Raw genomic sequence first — 13,674 nt, forward strand, 5'->3', positions numbered from 1 at the left:
GGGTGTATGCTATCTATCTATCTATCTATCTATCTATCTATCTATCTATCTATCATCTATCTATCTATCTATCTATCTATCTATCTATCTATCTATCCATCTATCTATCTATCTATCTATCTATCTATCTATCTATCTATCTATCGATCTATCTATCTATCTATCTATCTCTCTGTCTGTCTATCATTTATCTGTCAATCATCTATCCATCAATCGGTGTGTGCACTTTGGGCTACTATCTGTCTATCCATCTATATTATCTATCTATCTGTCTATCCATCTATCATCTCTCTCTCGCTCTATTATATTGTCTGCACTTCTTTTCACAGGAATTACACTAGCTGGTCAGACACTCATGGTCCCTTCTGTTTTACCTGCAGAGTAAAGTTACAGCAAAATTAAGTGGAATATATCAAAGAATCTTACTAAACTGGAATATATATTTAAGTAAATATTGCCCTTTTACATCTCTTGCCTTGAGCCACCATTTTGTGATGGTCTGTGTGCTGCCTCAGAGATCACCTGACCAGAAATACTACAACACTAACTGTAACAGGAAGAAGTGAGGAAGCAAAAGACACAACTCTGTCTGTATAGTATAGTATAGTTTGTTTTGTATGTTTGTGTGCACAGCGAATCGTATGATCCCAGGGGGTGGCCCTTTTGTTTTAAAATGGCAATTTTCTATTTATGATTACCCAATGGCACATACTACTAGAAAAGTATGTTATTATGAAAATGGTTTATTTACATGAAATAGGGTTTTACATTTCAGCTTTTTTATGCAATATCTTTTTATAGAGACCTACATTGTTTGGGGGTATAGTTTTCCAAGCGGAGGCTGGATGGACTCTATTACACAGATAACGCAGCTTCCTCTTACTGTTTGTTCAACAACTTTCCAGTGGATGCTGGAATTTGTGGCTCGCAAGTCGCAACATCTAAATTGCTGAGGGCTGCGCACCCCTGCTATGTATAATTGAGTATAAATATGGCTTTTAGGTCAGCCTGCCCACCACAGTAATGGCTCTGTTGGCAGCAGTTCTCTGCTTGCCTTGAGACTGCAATGAATACAGGAGTCCATATTGAGAAATACAAGCAATTTGATTATTAATGCAGTTCTATTGAAAGTAGTCATTTCACTTTGCTGAATGTGGCATATATATATATATATATATATATGTACACTATAGCTTTCTGCTGAACGCTGCTTGTTAACAGCACAAATATATGGCTCCCCTGTGGAGAACTGGGAGGGAAAAAAAGGACTTTTATGTTTACATTTTACTGAAGTGTAATGTATTTTTTTATCTTTATATTTTGCTGACTTCTTAGGTTACTTGAGTGAAATCAGAAGGCAGAATGTAACACTTTCAGTCCGGTACACATATTACTAGAGGAGAGAAAAACATGTTCTACAGCCTGTTTTGTTTTATTCCTAAATTACAACTAATTGAATCTAAGTCATATTTACATTTTTATGAGTATTTATGAATAGTTTCAGAGAACATATTACATGTTGGAAAGCAAAGAACTAACACATCCCCCTCCCTTTTCTCCTACACTTCTGCGCTCTAAAAAGTGTGTTGATTTGTTAAAAACATTTCTGACGGGTCAGGAAAGTTTTGATACTTTGTAAAACAGTTTGAATTGGTGGGAATCCTTTTGGATTGCCCAGATTAATCTATAATCAATCTTCCTGTAAGAATATTTCAATCAAAAGGTAAAATTTATATTATGGAGGAAACAGTAACAGGGGTCACTATTGAACAACAAGTGATTTCATTTAAAAGGGTTGTTTGTTTTAAATGACATTTTATGATGTAGAGAATCATACCCTAGGACTATTGCCAATTGGTTTTCATTTTTTATTTGTTGTTTTTGAGTTAATTAGCTTTCCAGTTTTCCATTTTAGCAATCTGGTTGCTAGAATCCAAATTACACTAGCAACCAGGAACTGATTTGAAGAGACTGGAATATTAATAGGAGAGGGACTGACCAATATCGGAAACTTTAATCTGCCTGTGTATGGCCACCTTAAATCTACTAAATAATCATTTAAATATTAACTAACTAAGGATTGTTTTGCCTCCAATAAAGGATTATTATTTCTTAGTTGGGATCAAGTACAAGGAAAGGAAATCATTTTAAAAATTTTTGGATTATTTGATTACAATAGAGTCTATGGGAGATGGCATTCCCATAATTTGGAGCCTTCTGGATATCAGGTTTCCAGATACGGATCCCATACCTGTATTTCGGTATATTTTTGACTACTATTGTAAACTAATATCTGCGACTAAGTAGGAATGCTGTATTCTTTGTGGAAAGTCAGTTTAATGAAAGAACCATAACCATTTTAAGATTGGGGAATAAAATAATCGTAGCCCTTCTTTGTACACAAAAGAGATTTATTTTGAAATAAAGAAACAAAAAATTTATTTTTGACTGGTTTGCATATCCGATCCACATTGTTGGCAAATCAATATCAGTCTTTCTTTGTTTTGTCTTTTTTTTAAAGTGGACTTGACTTTCATAAAATAATCTTGACTATAGTGGAGGGTTACTAAATATCCAGGCCCCCCCCCGTCCCAGCCAAAAAAAACCCTCTCCGACACCGCTCCCCGCATCACGTATCTTCTGGCCTTGTGGCTGCAATCGGTTCCAGGGTAAGAGGTCAGGAGGCAGGCAGGTCTCAGGCAGGTAATGGGTCAGTGGGGCCAAAGTGGGCCAGGATTCATGTATTCTTTTTGGAGATCTTACTATTAATGCTCCACATGTTGCTGTATTGCACTAGCACTCATAATGTTCTGTGCTTCTAATTGCCCCATTGCTTAAAGGAGAAGGAAAGGCATATTTAATTGGAGGAGCCAAAAGTTAGGCACCCGCAAGTGATTATATATACTTACCTCACACCCTGGGCCGGTGCTCCTATCAGGAAAAAACTGCACTGGTCCAGGGGTTCTTCCAGGGAGCACCACGGAGTGATCCTCTTCCTACTTCTTCTTTCATCAAATTTCCCGGGGCAGACACACGTGCAGTAGAATGAAATAACTGACTTTTTCATTAAAGTTTGGCTTTTCGCTCTTCTGCACAAGCGCACCCGCACGAAAAAAGAAGCCGGAAGTCGATCGTTCGTGGTGCTCACTGGAAGAACCCTGTGGGGTGCAGTTTTCTGTTGATAGGAGCACCAGCCCGGGGTGTGAAGTAATTAAATAGAATCACTTGGGGGTGCCTAACTTTTGGCACCCCCAAGTAAAGAGCTCCTTTCCTTCTCCTTTAATGTGGACGGAAAGCCGGAAACTGGTAGTTGGGCAGGTTAAAAAAAGTTAAAAGGTTGAACTTGATGGGCGTGTGTCTATTTTCAACACGAAATGGGAGGATAATACAGGCATGGAACCTGTTATTTGGATCATCAGATAAACTTAAGTCTACTAGAAAATCTTGTAAACATCAAATAAACCCAAAAGGCTGGTTTTGCTTCCAAACAGGATTAATTATATTGAATACAAGGTACTGTTTAAAGGGGAGTCATTGAAAAATTTTGGATTATTTGGATAAAATGGAGTCTATGGGGCAGATTTATTAAAGAGTGAAGTGGTTAATACTAACAACTTTTCCCCAGCGTTGCCACCCGCAGGAACATCGCCAATTCGCTAGAGAACGGGACAGTCGCTAGCGGTCATTCGCACTCTATCCGCAGGCGACATTTTTTGCTGTAGCGAATGGACATTACTCCGCAAATTCACAAAGATGCGGATTTTACTGAACGTTACCTCTTTCACCAGAGTTGCCTTCGCCACCAGGCGAACCAGGTGAAGTGCTTTAAAGCAGGTAGATCTTTCTCAATCTTCTGTCACTTACGTTGTATCCTGTGTGCTGAAAATGTATTAAAGTTCAAAATATGCTGGCGACTTTTCCTTTTTTTAAGCGGGATTGGCTGCAAAAGTCCTAACTTACTTTTTTGGGTAAGCGGTTTTCTCCAGACATTTCATAACATATGGAACATTAATTTTACAGTGGGCTCATGTGTAGGGCATTATATTAACTCTCTTGTCTTTATTAAGGTTCCCTGGACATGTGTAATATAAACTGGTAACTTAAACCATTTGCAGCAACATTTATAATAAAGACGACCATCCAACTTTAAATTTCCGGCCCTATGCAAATTGACCTAAGCGCAAGATCACTAGTGAAGTTTCACTAGCACAAATGAATGCTAGCGCATCTTCGATATGAAATGCTCGCAAAGCCGAAGTAACGATAGCGAAAAATCACCAGTGTTTGATGCCGGGGACGAAACTTTGTGTTTTAGTGAATTAGCATATTCGTATTGTATTTGCGCCTGACAAAGTGGTGCGATATGTGCGAAGCTGACGCTTGCGAAATTTGCCCGTTAGTGAATCTGCCCCGATGAGAGATGGCCTTTCCGTAATTCAGAGTTTTCTGGATAACGGTTTTCCTGATAACGGATTTCATACCTGTATATCATGGGTCCCCAACCTTTTTTTACCCGTGAGCCACATTGAAATGTAAAAAAAGTTGGAGAGCAACATGAAAAAATCCCTTGTAGTGCCAAATAAGGACTGCGGTTGGTTTATTGGTAACCTCTATGTGGACTGGCAGCCTACAGGAGGCTCTTTTTGGCAATACACATGGTTTTTATGCAACTAAAACTTGCCTTCAAGCCTGGAATTCAAAAATAAGCTCCTGCTTTGAGGCCACTGGGAGCAACATCCAAGGGGATCACTGCCGTATATGATAAAATATTTTTGTCTACCGCACAACAAAAAAGATAAATCATTTTTTGGTTATATATGTTATAGTTTTTTTTCATCTGATAGAGGAGGAGAAAAGGCTGCATTTTGCTCATCTCACTCACTTTCCTGGGTAGAACTGAGGTCTGTGTATTGTATTGTAAGAGACAGGATCATTGTTAGAGAAGTAGGTGGCTCCTGGAGGAAGACCGGATCTAGAAGGGGGTGAAACAGTCACCTACATCAGATATGTCCAACCTGCAGTTCTCCAGCTGTTTTTGTTCCATGACAATAGGAGGACCGCAGCTTGGACATTCCTAGAAACAGTTGGTATTACTTTCATAAGTACCCACTTAACAGCTCAACCAACAATCGAAACGGAGAGCTTGCAGTTGAAATGGTGCTTTATTTTACCTATTCCATAAGAAATGAAAAAAAAAAATTGTTTAAAATATATTTTCCCAGTGTGGAAACTTGAATTTTAATTGAAAACGGTCCTCATTGTAAGAAACAAAAAAAAAACAAAATCGAAAGGGTCTCCAATTAAGGGGAAAAAAAGATTGTGTTGTGCTGAATTCATTCTGTGAGCTCTGACATTTTGTTGCCGTGGTAACGAAAATCAGCTGATTAGTTGGCATGGCAACAGAAAAGATATAATCCCAGCAGACACACTCTAATCAATGCCCCCAGCACAGATGGTCTCCGGAGGATCAACAAGAAAGAGACTGGCAGTCATTCAGCGCATCACGTGCTGCCGCCAGACTAGAACAGCAGAAAGAAAAGTAAAAAAAGCACATTTCTCTACTGAGCGCCAACCACTTATTAACTCTTCACTTCCTCCTGGCAACAACAAACTATTCAGGAATGTTGGTTTCATTGCTAATATTACTGCTCACGTATGTGACACATTCACACACAACAATGTGCACTTGCACACACTCATATATACACACACGATCAACATAGTATCACACACACAAATAGTCGCACAAATGCACCTACAGCCACACACATTCGCTCACACAATCACTTACACACTACCGCTTTGTGGTTACCAGCAAATTCACTACATTATAGATTATAGAAGATCTTTAAATTTATGGGACTGGTGTCACTTTGTCACTGCAAAGGTCGTATGTGACTTCCCATAATACATTTGCTCCAAAAGTGCAGGTTACGGGTACGGAGGTTATCTGCCAGAAATGACAATAAAGATTAGAAGAGACCATATAGTAGCAATTCAGTAGTCAAAATAATTTTAAATGTAAAAAAATCTTCATTAGGACATGTCTGGCCTAACGCGGTTTGTGCCAAAAGGGCACTCACTCACAGCCTATGAGTAAGTGCCCATTAGGCACGAAATGCGTTAGGCCAGACATGTCCTAATGAAGATTTTTTTACATTTAGAATTATTTTGACTACTGAATTGCTACTATATGGTCTCTTCTAATCTTTATTGTAATTTTTTAATTTTAGACCCCTTGGACTGAGGGTCTTTTGATGAGACCACACTATCTCTCTCTCTCTCTCTCTCTCTCTCTCTCTCTCTCTCTCTCTCTCTCTCTCTCTCGGAATTAGCATGACCCATGCTCCCCTTGACTGTATATTTGGTAGTGCAGATGTGGGCACATTGAGGGAAACAGTGCTTAGGAAGTACAATACTAATTGCTGTTGTTTATACATAAACAGTAATGGAATCAAGCCCTGCAAGTGTCTGGTACTTTGGTCCTGTTGTGAGCTGAAGCCATTGTGGTTACAATTAACTGACATTGTCAAGTGCTTGTTTCATTTTGGAGGCTTTGGGGTTGGGCCCTGCCAGTAAAGCCTCTGCTGTAATGTATTTGTGTATCGGACCTATTATGCAACATTTTAAGATTTTCCAACAAATCTATCTCTGTTATGGAATACCATTCATTTCCTACAGTCATATAATGAATTAGTCACACTGTGGCCATTCTCCGTCTTCTTAGGAATAAGAAGTGAATTCCAGTTCTCCCATAAAAAGCTGTTGTATTTATTATGAACGTAATAGACACAAAGGCAACAATTTTAATGGTGTTACCTTCACACTGTATGCATTGACTAACATATGGACAAAGACTGAATAGACTGTCAGACATGCATCAGTTCTAAGGCAATGCCTCACTTGAGTCAAGCAATATGGCACTTTCCATACATAGTCATACTTATAAAGAAAACAATAAACACAAGGCACTATGTTTTAAGAAATATTACGTTTGCAGAATTTATATTTTGTGATCCCAATGGGAAATGAAACACCAACACAAGAAGAATGTAATTGATCATTTAATTTATTTGGGATAAGATAACACAGAACACTTACACAAGAATTATGCAGCATTTCTTTTAATAAAGATAGCTGATAGATAACTGAGCAATATAATAGCTGCAATATCGTTATCCTAGAGCAATGTTGGATTTACTTGCTTGCTTTAGAATTAATATAGAATAAGATATTGGCAGGGGCACTGAACCAATGAGGAGACTTGAAAAACAGGTTACCATGTTTTTTAAACTGTAAATTCAGCTTTACTAGTGTGAGAGAACACAACTGCGCTCTCCGCACTAGTATTGAAGCATCCCCCCGGACCCCAGACCCCCACCCAGGAAAAGTAAGCGGGCAAGGGGGGCGGAATTTCAGGAGCCACTCCTGCCTCAAAAACACCCCTGGATATATATATATATATATATATAGACAACCAGCAAGCTGCCACAGAAAAGGTTTGGTAAACAACTCAAGGGCGGTCGAACTGATAATTGCAGCATTAATGGGTGATTAATTACAGAAAAATGTTATAAACTTTAGGTAAGAGAGACCTAAACCTATTGTGTGTGTCTAGCACTGATAGAGAGCAGGCACACTATGATTTGGCGTGCTAGGACAGACTTTGTTGTAATACCCCTCTCTGGGAACTTCTCAGACCCGCAATCACACACATGGTGGAAAGGCTGACATGACAGTTATTTTTGCTGGACACTTAGGATTAGGGTTCCTTTTTGGAAAGTCTGCCTGGTTCAAACCTGCCTGCCCGGTTTTCCAAATTAGGACAGCATTCTCTTAGCTTGACATGGCAATCGGGCAATCACGTCATCGCCCCATCCCCGCAACGTCATTTGCCTACCCTTACAACATCATCTGACTGCCCTGCAACATCATCGGACTACCCTGTGACATCATCAGACCACCCCCTGCCCAGACCGTGCCTGAAAAGGTGGCAAACCTAAGGATACTGTACTTAAATAAATGTGATGCATACAGCTTACCAACCAGGAGTAACTTCATAGAATAATGCATATGGTGTTATGTCTGGGCTACTGAGTAGTGATGGGTGAATTTGTCCTGTTTTGCTTCACCATGAAATTTGTAGAATTTCCAGCAAAATTCGCTAACGGGCGAAAAATTTGCGAAATGCGGATTTGTCAACCGAATTGTCGCCAGTGTCTATCATCTATCTATCTATCTATCTATCATCTATCTATTTATCTATCTATCTATCTATCTATCTATCTATCTATCTATCTATCTATCTATCTATCTATCATCTATCTATCTATCTATTTTTATCCATCCATCTATCCATGTTGGATATATAACCAAAGGACTTGTTGGTAGTAAAGGGTTAATCGGGACTTAAATTACAGTTCCACAACTATTTTCCATATCTGCTAATTTAAGATACTCTTCCCCTTGAAAAGAAACGTGCTTCAGATGAATTCAGTGGAGCATTGCAATGGCCCTAGGAAATCTATATTATTGACCAGCCATTGTAAATAGAGGCATATTTACATCTGATGAAATGTATTCGGCTAAATTTCATTCACTAAAATAAATCTGATCAATTCCAAATTACCCTGCAGCCAAGGGGTCCAGTTCAGATTCATGTGCCTTGAATAAAAAGTCTGTTCTGTCCAGGAGTTATTTAGAGGGGTGGTTCACTTTTAAACTAACTTTAAGAGGGCAATGTAATAAAAGGCACTAAGTCTGCAGAGGTGCAGTAACCCATGTTGACCAAACAGCAGGCGGAAATGACTGGTCATCTGTTTTAAAGCACACATCTTATTGGTTGCTAATTGTTACTGCTATTGGTGCAAACCTAGTGCCTTTCATTACATATGGTGTTAGTTTGTTATAGCATGGCTAATTCTAAGCAACTTTTCAACTGACATTAAATTTTTCTTTTTTTATGTTTTAAATGATTTGCCTTTTTCTTCTGACTCTTTCCAGCTTTTAACTGACCCCATCTTAAAACAAATGCTTTGGAAAGCTACAAATGAATTGTTATTGTTACTTTTTATTACTCATCTTACTATTTAGGCCTCTCCTATTCATGTCCCAGTCTCTTCATCAAATCAATGCATGGTTATTAGGGGTATTTGTACCCTAGCAACCCGATGTCTGACATTGCAAAATGGAGAGCTGCTGAATAAAAAGCTAAATAACTCAAAGACAGCAAATAATAAAAAAAAAGAAAACCAATTGCAAAACAAACCCCTTTAAGATAACAGAATTGTAGTTCTCCTGTATGCAACATGCAAATATAGAGCAGATTAATGCAGTATTTGGAGCAGACACAACCATTTTTAACTGCCATATGCTAAACACTTTCCCCATGACAATATGTTGTGTGATGTGTGAGATATATGCTCAGATACAAAGTCCAAAGAAATTCCTCTATAGTCATGCTGTGTTAAAAGCATATAGATTTATTGAAACATCTAAAATACAACACTACCCCTCATGGAGCCTATATATATATATATATATATATATATATATATATATATATATATATATATATATATATATATATATATATATATATATATATATATATACCCCGATCACATCATAGCCAAGGTTACAGTAATCTCAAGATCTACAGTTGGAGGCCTATTTTTTGAAACTATGACTAAATTCTATTCCTCTAAAACTACGAATGCAATGAAAGTGAAATAAAAAAACACAGTTTCTGAGAAAAATGGAATTAATGAAAGAAATATAATACGTATATATATTGGGTTGCCACCTTTTAGCATGGTGGAGACCGGGCAGGAGGCAGAGCTACAACACGAAGGGGGCAAGCTGTGACGCAGAAGGGGCGGAGTGTGGCATTGGCGGGGGAGGGGCTATGATGCGGCAATCAGCAATTGGCCATGTCAATCATAGGGAATCCTGCCCAGTTTTCCTAATTTGGAAAACCAGGCAGGTAGTTTTAAACTGGGCAGCCCTTCAAATTACTGGACTTTCTGGGTCAAAACTGGACAGATATGCACTGGGGGTCATTTGGAGGAAGTTAAATATGATGGACTATTGTCTTTTTCTATCCAAATAAATGATGTATCTATAGTGTATCTATAGTATCTAATAGTGTTGCACTATGTCTTCCTGCAAGTAATACAATATATGGTCAAAAGTGTCAGGAAAACACTCTGAAATCATATCCAATTAAGTTAGAAACATTGTTTCTTTTTCTGGCTGTTCAGTGCAGAGAAAATCTGGACTTTCCAGTACAAACGAGGGACTGCGGGATGAGCTGGCAAAAGAGAGACTGTCCCTCTAAAAACGGGACAGTTGGGAGGTATGCTTGAGGGCTGATCACCCAACATCACTTACCAACATTGCTTCAATATGTAGGGGCCCATTTACTTAGCTCGAGTGAAAGAATAGAGGAAAAAAACTTCGAATTTCGAATGTTTTTTTGGCTACTTTGACCATCGAATGGGCTACTTTGACCTTCGACTTCAACCTTGGGAGTTGTGGGAGCACTCCATGGCTTAATAGAAATGTACTAAAATACAATGGAGACCTGTTATTTCAGGTAATACTCTTATGCCGGGAGGCTTTAGCATTTGAAATTATGACCAGAGGTAAATAGTTAGGGACCGCCATATGGGTTTTACCTTGACGTGGTATGGTGGCTTATCAATCTTATGATCATAATTTTGTAACTAAAAAACCCCTGTCTTTGTAAATACATGTATCTGTATAGATTACTGATATGACATGGGACCAGGGAATGTGCATTGATCAATTTTTCTTATTTTTCTCTGTCTGTAGTTCATTTGGCCAGATCAGTAGCACTTCCATTGTATTTTAGTACATTTTTATCAAGCCATGGAGTGCTCCCACAACCTTTCCTTCTTGCTATTTATATAAACAACAGTAGTGTTTCTGAAGCAAATTTACCAGTGCAGGGCAACACTACATTATATTTTTATTACTTTTACAATTTCACTTTTTGGCATTACTGTTCCTTAAATTGTGACTTCATCCCTGAGTCAGTCCCATTTAAAATTAGTTAATTTGTCACTTTTAATTAGCCTCAGCCAAACACATCCTTTTTGGCTTTGAACACATACAGTGTATTACAACTTTTGGCCAAATACCAAATGTAAGAGCAATTCTAGCCAAAAAGCTGTTGCTGCAAATGGCTAACCTTTAACTCTTTCATTGCGATATAAATATTATTTTTTCAGGACAAACTGATCTAATTCTGGCAGAATTGTTGTGTAATTACAGTATTGTAAGAAAATTAGTTTTCATAATATAGAAAAAGATATAGAAAATATGTATTACCATATACATCAAAATACAACTGATTTGGAAAGCCTCGTGTCTCATGAGTGCGCCAAATATATGTAGTTTTATGGAGATTTCTGACTTGAATAGATGAAATCCCAACAGCAGCCCATTGCCACTCAAAATGCAAAAAAAAAAAAGCATTAACTGAATTTCCCCAGCGAACCATATAATTTTAAAAACTACCTTCAAGGTTTTGCCAAACTTGACTGTTAAAGATATTTAAAATCACCCTAATCACAAATGGTGAGACAAAATAGAGTGAAGAAGAGACATTCTTGGTAGACAATTTTTGTATTTTGTTTTATTATGCCTCCTTTCAAATCAAACCTTAATGGGGATCTAAACCCATAAACCCAAACAACTAATGAATGAACACTGATAGTGGTCCCCTGAACACATTTTCAAGTTACATGAACTTTCTATTTTTAGTGGTTTTTAGACAATTTTAGACTGCTAACACCACATTTTCGGCTCAGCAGCTCTCTCTGAAGAGCCAAGTGTTAGTGACGTTCTATGCACTTATTTATAATCAGTGAAGCCTGTGGATGCTGATTTTCTGACTTCCAGAGAGAGCTTTTGAACCAAGAACCTGGTATTGGTAGTTATACATAATAAAAGCACGGTTTGCAGAAACCAATAGTGACCAATAAGATGTTTTAGTTTAAACAGGTGACCTTTAAATGCTACCTGATTTAAGGGGTTATGTATTAAAATGCACATATGTTTGCCCAGGTGCAGTAACCCATAGCTACTGATCATCAGGTAGGTGATTGCTGTTTAAAAGCAAACATCTCATGGGTTGCTGCTACTGGGCAAACTTAGTGCCTTTTATAACATATGGGGGAAGAATTGTAAGCTCTGCTGGGGATTGAACTTTCTGTTTAAGTTTTTTAGCTCAGCAAATTCTGATTATTATTACAAATTATTCATAAAAAAGAGGTTTATACATAAAACAGACAGACTGCACACACATATTGACCAATTGTAGAGCTTTACACTCGAAAAGTCCAGACAATTGTCTACTTTTCAAAATGTCCTACAATTCAGCTGAATCCCAATGAACTTTAAGCAGCACTACTTTTAATACAATTCTTTTAATAGATGTACACAAGTATGTATGCCTGCTTCTTAAGGCCAATGATCACCTGGGGAGTTGACCATGTAAAAAGAGGGCTAGAGTTTCATGGAGGAACGGTATACTAGAACACTTGAACCTTCTCCTTACTTTGATTCCATTCTACCCTATTTCTCCTCTTCTGCTCTAAATGCTTCCGTTAAATGTATGCACTTATCTATATTCCATGAAAATCTTTTCAGTTTCTCTCTTGTAAACTAAGTTGAACTCTTAACACTTAACCCATTCAAAGGCCTTATCTGAAGCACTGTGGAATATCTGAAATCTCTAACAAACATATCTCATTTGTTCCCCATTCTTTTGCAAACAAGAACCTTCAATCTTGGACTACTGGAACTTTGGAATATTTGAAGTCAACGTTACATGAATGATAACCACCAGTTCTCTTGCTCTTGAAAATACGATTCTCTAATGCTCTTATTTTTTTTTTTTGGCATTATTGTTTATTAAATTCCTTGTTGTTTATTAACAAAGCTACAGAGACAGTTTATTGCCAATAGATTAATTACAATAGTGCAAGCTAGAAGGCTATATTTATTCTGTTGAGCGCTGTACCATACCTGAGAAAAAAGCTCTAGAAGCTCTCTCTCTGTTAGTTTAGGATAGCAGCTGCCATATTAGCTTGGTGTGACATCACTTCCTGCCTGACTCTCTCAGGCTAAGATTACAGCAGGGAGGGGAGGAGGGAGGAAGGAGATGGGAGGGAGGAAGGAGCAAACTGAGCATGCTCAGGTCCAATCCCTGGAAGTTTAAGCTGAGAACAGGAAGTCTGATACAGAAGCCCATGTACGTATATACAATAGAATGAAAGAAATACTGTGTTTCTTTTGACCCAGAGAGGACCCAGAGCAGCATTACTTTGAGGGTTTACTGGTGTATGTCTGATAAAGCTAACTTAATTTTAACCTTTCCTTCTCCTTTAACTGTAAAAAAAAGCTGCTAGTGACAATATTGAAGCTATTTCACTCTCACAAGGCTTTCTATTAAACTCTAGTGTGTTTTTGAGTCTAGAGAGGCGTTTTACCCATGCCAGTGCAAATGCCCTATACATTAAGGTTCTAACATTTAGGGGCAAATTTACTTATGGTCGAATATCGAGGGTTAATTAACCCTCGATATTCGAATGCAGAATTGAAATCCTTCTACTTCGAATATCGAAGTCGAAGGATTTAGCACTA

At 38.0% G+C, this 13,674-nt stretch overlaps 1 protein-coding gene across 4 annotated transcripts in view; it reads right to left on the bottom strand.

Annotated features, from left to right (window-relative positions):
- The window catches only part of LOC108706548 (LIM domain-binding protein 2-like), a 145,430-nt gene that overhangs the window by 42,765 nt on the left and 88,991 nt on the right, over positions 1-13,674 (bottom strand). The gene's annotated exons all lie outside the window — the stretch shown is intronic.

The sequence above is a fragment of the Xenopus laevis genome, chromosome 1S, assembly GCF_017654675.1.
Source record: "Xenopus laevis strain J_2021 chromosome 1S, Xenopus_laevis_v10.1, whole genome shotgun sequence".
Taxonomy (NCBI): domain Eukaryota; kingdom Metazoa; phylum Chordata; class Amphibia; order Anura; family Pipidae; genus Xenopus; species Xenopus laevis.